Below are 10,307 nucleotides of genomic sequence, written 5' to 3' on the forward strand. Positions count from 1 at the left end.
TGTGAGTCAGTTTTATAAATGTTGTATTCACTCGATTTACATACGTCCACCACTTTGTTGAACACTAGAGGGCAGCATGGTTTCAGAAACCTGCACAGGTAGAAATAGTATTTTCTTGAGAAATTGAAAACGGATTAAGTCAGACTTGAAAACACACATAGGATTCGGTAATAACTTAAAATAGTTGTCATTCTATCTCTGATGTTTGTTTGAGAGGAACTTGTGTTCCATCAAAATAGCATTGTTAAACTCAGTCAGCAGGGGCAGTGGAGTGTCAAGGTTTGGATGTCTCAGTCAAAGATAAATAGCCTCTGCCCTCCTATTATGTCAGATCCCAAAGGTATGCCACCGGGTGCCTACACAGACGTCCTTGAGGCAGGCCTCACCACTGCTTCATTAAGGAACTGTATCTGAAATCTCTGTACGATTTTTCAGATAAAAGCATGGTAAAAATAAATAGTCAATACAGAGTTAAAGTAAATGCAAATGTTGTAACACTGCATTTACATTTAATGTTGGTGGTATTTCACAACCAAAAAGACCACACACACACACACACACACACACACACAGGTGATTCTCAACGAGACGTTGTCAATGGAGTGATCTAATTGGTCTTTCATTGCCGTCTGAGTGCAGTTCAAGGCCATGCTATGTGACTGCCTGAAAAAAGGTCATCGGTTGCCAGGAAAAGCATGATCAAAAGATCCACGTCTTAGCTTCACCAATCAAGCATGTTCAATCAGGCTTCCCATAAACTCTCTGAGCCTGACTTCAGTCACTCACTGGATAAGCCTACTCAAAGGCGATAGAGCCATGGGGGTTAATGTTTCTCTATATTGTTAATGTAAACAGATTTACAATGCCTGCGTGCATTAGTCGTCTGTGTTTGTATTGTTAATCGGTGCGAAATTATTACCAATCTGTTTGAAGAGATTGACAATCCGTGCTTGCATTTGTAATCCGTGTGAACCACAATTCATGTAAGGCCTAAATGTCTCAAGTGTACTCGTACAGACATGAAAAAACACGGTTGGTCCACCGAATACAACTTTTAATAGACACGTTGTTGTTAACATGTACAGGGTTTCCGCCAGAAAAGGTGTTAGTTAAGGTGGTGTAGTTTTCCGGGGGGAGAGGCGTGTGATGCTTCGGTGGCCGCCCAAGCTGTGGGAACCCCTGATGCATATGATGTAAAACGGTTTATGGCAATGCAACCACGAAAACAGTGAGGGTCAGCCAGGTATACCAGTGTATTGTATGATGCATTTTTAAGCGCTGAGTCAAACGGGAACTGGGGCTCTGAGTGTGCCGCCCTAAAAAAAAACATACAATTGTCCCCGAAAAAAGGTCAGGCCCTTGTTCTGTATTTTGCGGCTTGTAAATGGCTGTGAAATGAAAGTAACAGCTGAGCATCAGTTCCTGTACAGCCCCAGTGCATTTTAAAGGTTACCACATCAATTTCCTACGAAGAAGACCTACGTTTCGAACTTCCAAGCCTGGGTCGTCACCTTGTGGAATGCACTGAAACCCAATACAACATATTTTCATAATTGTACACGACCAGCTCTGTTATAAACTATAAGACCATATCAGCCACCAATTCATTCATTTGTTCATCAGTGAGGGTTTATTTCATTTGTTTTAGCCGCATACTACATATATTATGTCAAAATTAGCTACTTATGTTGAGTAGGCCTTTTTGCTACAGTAGGCCTACTTATATAGCCATCGTTTCAATGGCCTATGTAAAGAACATAATATACTGTGATCTGTCTGTTAATTTGTTCAGCTCCTCATAACATAACTTGTCTGGTCGTGAAAGTGATTTCATATCATATGGCATTGCAGATTAATCATTATAAATATATAGGGAAGTACTATAATTCTTTGATTTAACAAAATGTCACGTATAGTGGATCTAAAGGAAACTTGTTAAAAGCAGGTGTAAACAGCTTTGAATGTGTAGCTTCAGTCTCTGTGTGTGCTGATAAGCCGGTCAAGGTCACTTCCTATGGAATATATGCAGACACATATCTCAGCCATTCAATTCATTTACCCCTTCGCGTGCGACTGCTTGTTTTGCACCAGCGTGTTAGACTGGCCTTGGCAGCACCGCCGCCGATAAGCATGCGATAAGACCAATGTCAGCCTCTTATCTTAATGTGTATTACCTGAGGATACGACCATAGTGTACATTATCTCCTTCTGTGTGTCTTATTTTCCACCCTCCCCCTGACTCACTCTCTCTGTCCATCCCCCTCTCTCTGTGAATATATATATAGACCATATATATATATACACACCTTCCACACACGCATCCAGCCTGCACACACACACTAGGTGTCTGATAAAAGAGTAATGTAGCTTGTGACCACACATTGTTACTAAATCATTCAAGAAATCCACTTTCCATTTAAACTGAATCTGTTGAATGACGTAGCCGGACAGAGAATATCCAGAACATTGAGTTCTGTTCCATTTAGCTATGGCAGTTGTATTTAAACGAATGTATCCACACAATGACAAATTGTGTTTTGAAATCAAAAGGATCATAACAACATGTTCTGTTCAGATGCACTGTCAAAGTTATTCTTTTAACTTGTTCATGCTAAGTTGTTCCAAAATAGATATAAAAAGTCAGATCTGTTTTGTCCCCAATGTGACCATACACACAGCATTATAAATTGCCTCAGCCATCTATATTCATTTAAAATCTTCAGTGACACAATACAATTAGTACAATATTTAACGCAAGATGCTGGGTTCAAAACCCTTGATGCACTGCGCTTCACATGAAGGTTTCTTCCAATCTTATCAGTATGATTCCCCTTTATCTGCTGTATGTGCAGAAGTGGGAATTAACGAAAACGTTGTTACTGTAATTAAGTATGGTTTTTAGTCCTGTAGAAGACGTTATGGAATTTCTAGCAAAAAAAACTCTAGAAAAACAGAGTTCCGCTGCTGAAATTCAAAACTGATTTGTTCATCGGTGCAAAGTACATCTTCATTTAATTTTTTATTTCATTTGAAGTTAGAATGGTTCAAACCCAAACAGTCTTTGAATTATATTAATATGATGTGCGGTTCAGTTAGCTTTGCACAGAAACAGCATGTAGAATGTCCCAGGGATAGCCTACTTCTTTACTTTTATACTTTGAATACATTTCAGAGCCTGTAATTTTCCACTTTTACTTAAGTAAAGAAGTTGAATCAGTACTTGTACTTTACTAGAGCCTTTTTATAAACAAGTATCTGTTCTTCTACTTGAGTGACGAATGTGCACTTTTGCCACCGCTGCCTACTCCGTCACCCGTCAAACTAAAGATCATTTTTAGTTTATTTATTTGCATTATTGATCCCGACAACGGATCGAATTAGTGCCGGCCCAGACAGCTGGTGGCGCCGAGGTGTAACCCTCTTCAGCGAGCGCATCATGGAAACGCTGTCGGAAGAGCCGAAATGTAACACCTTCCCCCAGCACCAGACAAAACCCGACACAGACCTCGACTGACCACCGCGCTTACAGTGCTGATTACTACCGTATCATTATCACCGTCAATCATACATTTAACCAAAACAATGCCACGTACAAAACAAACAGCAAGCCGTTATTCTGGTTATTGGTTATCATATCTCAGCAGGGTTCAAAAAGGCTTTTGTTTTTGCTATCTGCCAAACCGGAAAAAAGCCTACCTGCCAATTAAGCATTTTAATATGTAACCCCTGCAATGTTTTACCGGCCAGATGATTCGATCTATCCACCGTTGGCTTTCAGCTTAATTTTTACCTGGCCAGGAAGTGCGGTCAACCGTGAACAAAACAATAGCTCTCTCCTCAACCCGGGTGAACTCTTAGCTTGTGTAATATAAATTAAAATGGATGCCTTACCTCAGAGGCGGAGATGTTGAACACCTCTGCGATTTTGGCGTACAGCTCCTTGACGTTGGTGAAGCCGCTGATGCGTCCCGTGGGGCTCCCGTGGGCCAGCTGGGTGTGGAACACGAGCCTGGGCCTGGGATACTCCGCTGGGCCCGCCAGAGGTGGCGACGGAGGGGGCAGCGGGGGTGCCGTGGGTTCCGAGCCCTCCGGGTTAGGGCCGGTCGTCTGGCTTTGGGCCTTCGGTTCGTCATTTGGGGCCCCTGTCACCGGAGCCGCTGACGCCGCCACCGCCGCTGCAATCGCCATTGTCTCTTCCTCGGTCTCGGGGCTCTTGGCCTCTCCGTTCTCCATGGGCTCCGTTCTTGACCGTGGTCGTCCTCGTACTGGAGCCTGGGTTGTGTGCTTCTCTGGCCGGGGCGCAGAGAAACTGTCCCTGCTGCTGTCGGGAGCACCTAGTAGAACACCTAGGGCAGCTCGCTGGGGGCGCTGAATTAGTGATGAGGGTAGCTAGGTAACAGCCGCAGGCCGTAAAGAGGCCTTGCTTGTCCCCCACAGTGGAGGAACCTGAACCGTAGTAGGCCGGGGATCATGTGAATGACACCCGAGCCCTGGCTAATTCGCGCAAGGAGCTTCTTTATAACACAAGACATCGTTACGTCAAGGTGAACAGACTCAATCAGAGCGTTAGACGTGCTGCACATGAATGATGAGTGTCTGAGTGTAGGCCTGATTAGTCAAGTGTCGACTATTAGGGAAGTTGTTTTACTATATTGGTGAATAAGAGAAAGGGGGAAGGATGCCACATGGGAAATGGATGCAGACAATGTGTCAGTGTTGGAGGTAAGGTGATACCTTATAATAGGTGAGAGGCCCCTCCCCACCAACCCTTACCCCACACCCCCCTACAAGACCTCAACCTTATCGGAGGAAGGGTCTGTATGGCCAAGCCATGACCTTTTTCACCTCTGCACACTGACATGAACAATGGCAGATAGCCTGATGCACAGGTGTTTCATGTCTGACGCGTCTCAAAGGGCTTTACAGGGAAACGTTTAGTATTGTGGCGACCCGCGTATGGGGATCCTGGGTGTTAAGTGTTTTCAGTTGATGAAATGGGGTTTTAAAGTCTTTGTTTGTTGGTGGGTTGAGTGGGGGTTGATGGGTTCGGGGTGTTGTTTAGTTGTGTGTTGTTCAATGCTACTATGTATTTATCGTTATACATCGCTGACTGTGTCAAGTTTGTTCATGTTGGGTGTGCTGTTTTCTCGTGCGTTTGTGTGTGGATTAAAAGTAGCCTGCAGTCGTGCGGTGTATGGGACGCAGAGCTACAGTTGAGTTAAAACCTGACTGCGTGTGCTTCTTGGTTGCCGCTACAGTATGTTATTGTGGAGCGAACACAATGTTGAGGCAGAGGGCATGTTTTTTTTTTCAGACATTGTATCAATATATTATAATCTGCTACATTCTCTCCAGTTGTATTTTAGAAACTTTCGGGTCTGAAAAAGGCAATTTAATGTATCTGATCTGTAATATATTTGACTAAGATCCTTTCTCTTGTTATTCAAGGTCTACATCTAAAATATCTCTATTTTTATGTGTAGAACTGTTGCACTGGAAACTATTGATCACATGTTGCACATGTCATGATGTTGCATATGATGACGATTTTTGTCATCTCCCTTTTGTCTCATGTGATCCACGGCTCGTACGATGTTCTGGGAAGGTTGAATCAAAAAACAACAGCATTCTGTCTGCCCTTGCAGACAACAATTTCCCATGTGGAAATTCCTGGTAATCTCATGTTTTTCCATTAAAGCCATGGAATTTTCTACCCCCCTAATCTCCAAAGAGATTTATATTGAGGTTTCCACTAAGGACTGTCAAGATAATTTACTACAACCAAGTGCCCTTCTAAATTATTCAAAGCATCATCATCATATTTATCACATTTTGTCTTTGCATTCGAAGGACCATGCCAGGAGTATTACCCTAAGTGAGACTATAATGGAAGAAACTAGCAAATTTTACTTGTTTGACCTTATTACTTGCCTTACTATATTATTATACAAACTCAGCAGAAAAAGTAAGGAAATTTGTGTTTTGTTGATTATTCCTCTGTGGTAACAATGCTTTTTGGCAATAAATCTACCGTTGGAAAGCCTGTATAGTTCCCTTAAAGGGTGCTCCATTTGTAAGGAGCATGCACTCCTGGGATGAGCAGCAGAGCTGAGTATGTGAGTTGCGCCCATGAAAAATTTGCCAAATCTTCTCTGCCAATGCCAAACAGCCTATTCTGCCATTGACTTGTTTGGTGTTTGGTGGGTTGGATGATTGAAGTTTGAAGTAACAAGACATGTTGCCAATTTAGCAATTCATTAATTTCACAAACAGGAGCCTCAGTAGCGTGTAGAAGAACCATACACAGCCACACAGCCTGGCACCTCCTCCTCATGCCGGACTGGACTCATCACTGAACATAACGTTCCTCCACATGTTCAGGTTCCAGTGCACGTGTTGCCGACATCAGTGAATACGGGCCTGATGGTGAAGGGCAGTCATGGCAGGACTCCTGTCAGCCCTATGAGACCGGAGATTGGCTGCGTGTAGTCTGTTCCGGATTGTCTGGGCAGAGAGCCGTCGGCCATATCGTCCTGCAAACCTTGACTGCAAATCTGTAGAAGACAGCCTACGGCACCTAAGTGCTGACAGGGTGATGAAATGGTCTTCTTGGGGTGTTGTCTTCTTGGGCGCCCACTTCGCAGCCTGCCTTTGACATCCCCGATTATATGGAACTCGGCCTTCAGTTTGGAGAGGGTACAAGGCTCACTCCAAATAATGCCGTAACTTGGTTTTGCGGAATCAGGCCAATCAGATGCCAATCAGGCACCTGATTGGCAGCACCTGGGGGTACCAGAAGCTCAAAACCAGTGTCAATAGCAACAGCAAAATAACCTGTTTGGCAATGGCAGAAAAGATTTGGCAAATTTTTCATGGGCGCAACCCACATACTCATCGCTGCTGCTCATCCCACAAATGCATGTTCCTTACAAATGGGGCAACTAAACAGGCTTTCCAACGGTATAATATTTATTGCCAAAAAGCATTGTTATCACAGAGAATTAATCGACCAAACACAAATTTCCTTACTTTTTGTGCTAGATTTATATAACACAAGCACCCTTCACACAAGCATGCATCCCGCATACATACACTACGCCGCTAACTAGGAGTCTGAAAAAAGAGAAGATGATTACACGTGACAAAACTCAAGAAATACATTTTCCATTAAACGACTCAGTTTACAGTTTTTTTCAAGTGCTTGAACACTATGCACATGCTTAGACCAAAGTAACACAACTTGAAGTTTTTGTTACTATACCTTAAACACATGTAACCATTCCTTAAACCAAAGCGCTGCTCTGCAATTTAGTTGCTATCCTGCAACACACTTGCTCCTTTCTGCAACACACTTGCTCCTGCCCACTACACACTATTTCAAACCTAAGACACTTAGATCAAAAATGACATCTCAGTATATCAGTGGGAAAACACATCTATTCAAAATACTAAACACATTGGTTAATTGAAAACACTTAAATACACACCTCAAAACACTTACTTACAAAACTGAACACCTATCAGCCAGCTACAAAAAGGCCAAAGGGCAATTGTGCACGTCCCGGGGCAGCGCGGGGGAAATATATCATTGTGTGCTGCGACAAGCCTTCGAGGGTAACTGCATCATCATGCAAAAATAGGTCCCTACAATACCCAACATATCATCACACTTCTAGATGCACTTCATGATGCAGCTGAACAGGACAGATCAGAGCAGCCCAGGTTTGTTGTTGTCTGGGATAATGTTCATTTCCATCGGGTTGTTTTGGTCCGTAACTGGTACACCAACCATAAACAATTTGAAGTCGTATACTCGCCATTTCTAAACCCTATAGAAGGTTTTTTTTCGGCTTGAGGATGTAGTGTGTATGACCGCCAACCAAATGCCCGCATGCCTCTTCTGCAGGCAATGGAACAGGCCTGCGGAGACATTGAGGTAAGGTCAATCCATGGATGGATTCGGCACACAAGGCGAGGATCCATAAGCCCACCCACGCACAATTGCCGTGTTTTTCTGTGTTTACAGTACAGTTGTGAATTTTTCCTTAATTTTTGTTATATATTAGCTTAAAATGAATTTACTTTACTAATTTACTAATTTTAAGTACAGTACTGCAATGTACAGTATTGAGTATTCAATTTTTTGGTTGTTGTGAAAACGTGCCTTCTGTGGAACTGAATAAAGACAGTGAATATGGAAGACTGCAGTGTTTTATATAAAGTAGACTAGTGTGTTGCTGCTGATCTGAAAGTGTATTCATATGATACAAGTGTGTATCATTTTGTCATAGTGACATTATAACAAAGGATTGTTAGGTTTTGATAGAAGAGTTTCAATTTGACATAGATGTGAATGGTATATTTCTCAGTGTTGTGTCTTATTTGCTTGTGTGTTGAGTTTTGACACAATAAGCCAAGTTTTGCACAATGTGTTCAAGCAATTGAAAAAATCTGTAATGAGCTAGAAGAGAACATCCAGTTCTGTTCATTTGAGTTTTGGACGCAGTATTCAAATGAGTACATACACACAATGACGAATTGTGCTTCGAAATCAAGGGGACAATAATTATACAAAAGATTATATTCTCGGATTCTATTAATATCGGGACCAATTTAAACAGAACAATTAATAAACAATAGTTAAAGTGACATGAATCTGAACAAGTAAGCTGCAGACAGTTACCTTCAAACAAATGGCTTCAAACAAAGACAATCTCTTGCTGTTGTGAGGCATCGGTGCTTAAAAACTATTTAATAGAATCCATATTAAAAACATGGAACAATGAAAGTACGCCCCGTTATTAGACCAAGTGGGCCAGTCTACGATGTCCTTCTGGAACCTGCATGGTCAGCGCTCCTTCACAGCTGTGCTCTTGAGGAGATGCTGTACTTCCTGCGTCATGACAGCCTTATTCTTAGGCCAAGGTGCCACCGTTATCCCAAGGTCACAAGGCTGATAGTGAGGGGGAGCAGGAGGATTCTGTACAAACATCCACAGCACTTTCTAACTGATTAACACTCAATTAAAGGTAATCTCACTTTCACCTTCTCGTAGTACATAGGTGATGGGACCTTCACATAGTTTGGCCTGATGCTAAGTATGAAATGCCCCCCAAAAGGAATGGTTGGTTTTTATGTAAAGGTAATATTTAAATGGTGCAGAGAGTGATACTTGAGTGTTATGAGCAGTATAAAACAAAGTTACGTTTATTTTTTGAGCACTTTAACGAATTTGAAATCTCAAACAGCAATGCCAAATGCCAGTATCAGACACAATACAAGTATTCGGTTATATTTAGTATGTCTTTCTTATACAATTATAAAGTGGTTGGTTTTTTGGGGGGATATTTCTGACCAAATATCCACATGTGTCAATATTTACCTATTGACTAATTCGGTGGTGAGAAACAGGCTTCAATAGATCAGCAAAGGGTGAAAAGTTCACAAGAGCTGATTCAGAGTGTCAATGTTGACCCCCGTGCGATATGACAGTGAACTGTGTAAACATGCATGAGTCTTCATACAAACTATATTAAGTTACCGCACTAGACGGTTATAGACTAATGGAATTGTTTAGGGTGTTCCAAATTTTGGTGCGGTAATTCCCCATTATACTCAGTCAATGCTATTCCGGCTAGAAAGCATGAACTGATATGTGTCAACGCCATCTGCTTTGTCAAAATGTAACAGTAGGGGATTGCCGTCCCAGAATAGCCCTACCAAAATGGTCCAAGAATCAAGGATTCAGGAATATGCGGTTGTCATTGATCTCATGATCTCCACACTCCCTGGTATTTCTCTGCTGATAATGAGGTCTCCCACTCAGCCCGGGCGCAGCCTGACTTCCTCCATAATGTCGGCTCTGTTCACCCAAACGGACGATAGGACTGGGAGGCAGCGGGCCAATTGTTGTCTGTGTGTGTGTGTGTGCATGTGTGTGTGTGTCTGTGTGTATGGGCATATGAGTGGCAGCATGTGTGTGTGTGTGTGTGTGTGTGTGTGTGTGTGTGTGTGTGTGTGTGTGTGTGTGTGTGTGTGTGTGTGTGTGTGTGTGTGTGTGTGTGTGTGTGTGTGTGTGTGTGTGTGTGTGTGTGTGTGTGCCTGTGTGTGCCTGTGTGTGTGCGTTCTGCATGTGTTTATGCGTCTGTCTATGACTGTGAGGGTGTGTGTGGCTTCATGCGTGTGTATGCAGGCGTATGTATGGTCGTGTGTGTGTGTGTGTGTGTGTGTGTGTGTGTGTGTGTGTGTGTGTGTGTGTGTGTGTGTGTGTGTGTGTGTGTGTGTGTGTGTGTGCATCTCTGCGTGTG

Source organism: Gadus chalcogrammus, chromosome 12, assembly GCF_026213295.1.
Source record: "Gadus chalcogrammus isolate NIFS_2021 chromosome 12, NIFS_Gcha_1.0, whole genome shotgun sequence".
NCBI classification, from domain to species: domain Eukaryota; kingdom Metazoa; phylum Chordata; class Actinopteri; order Gadiformes; family Gadidae; genus Gadus; species Gadus chalcogrammus.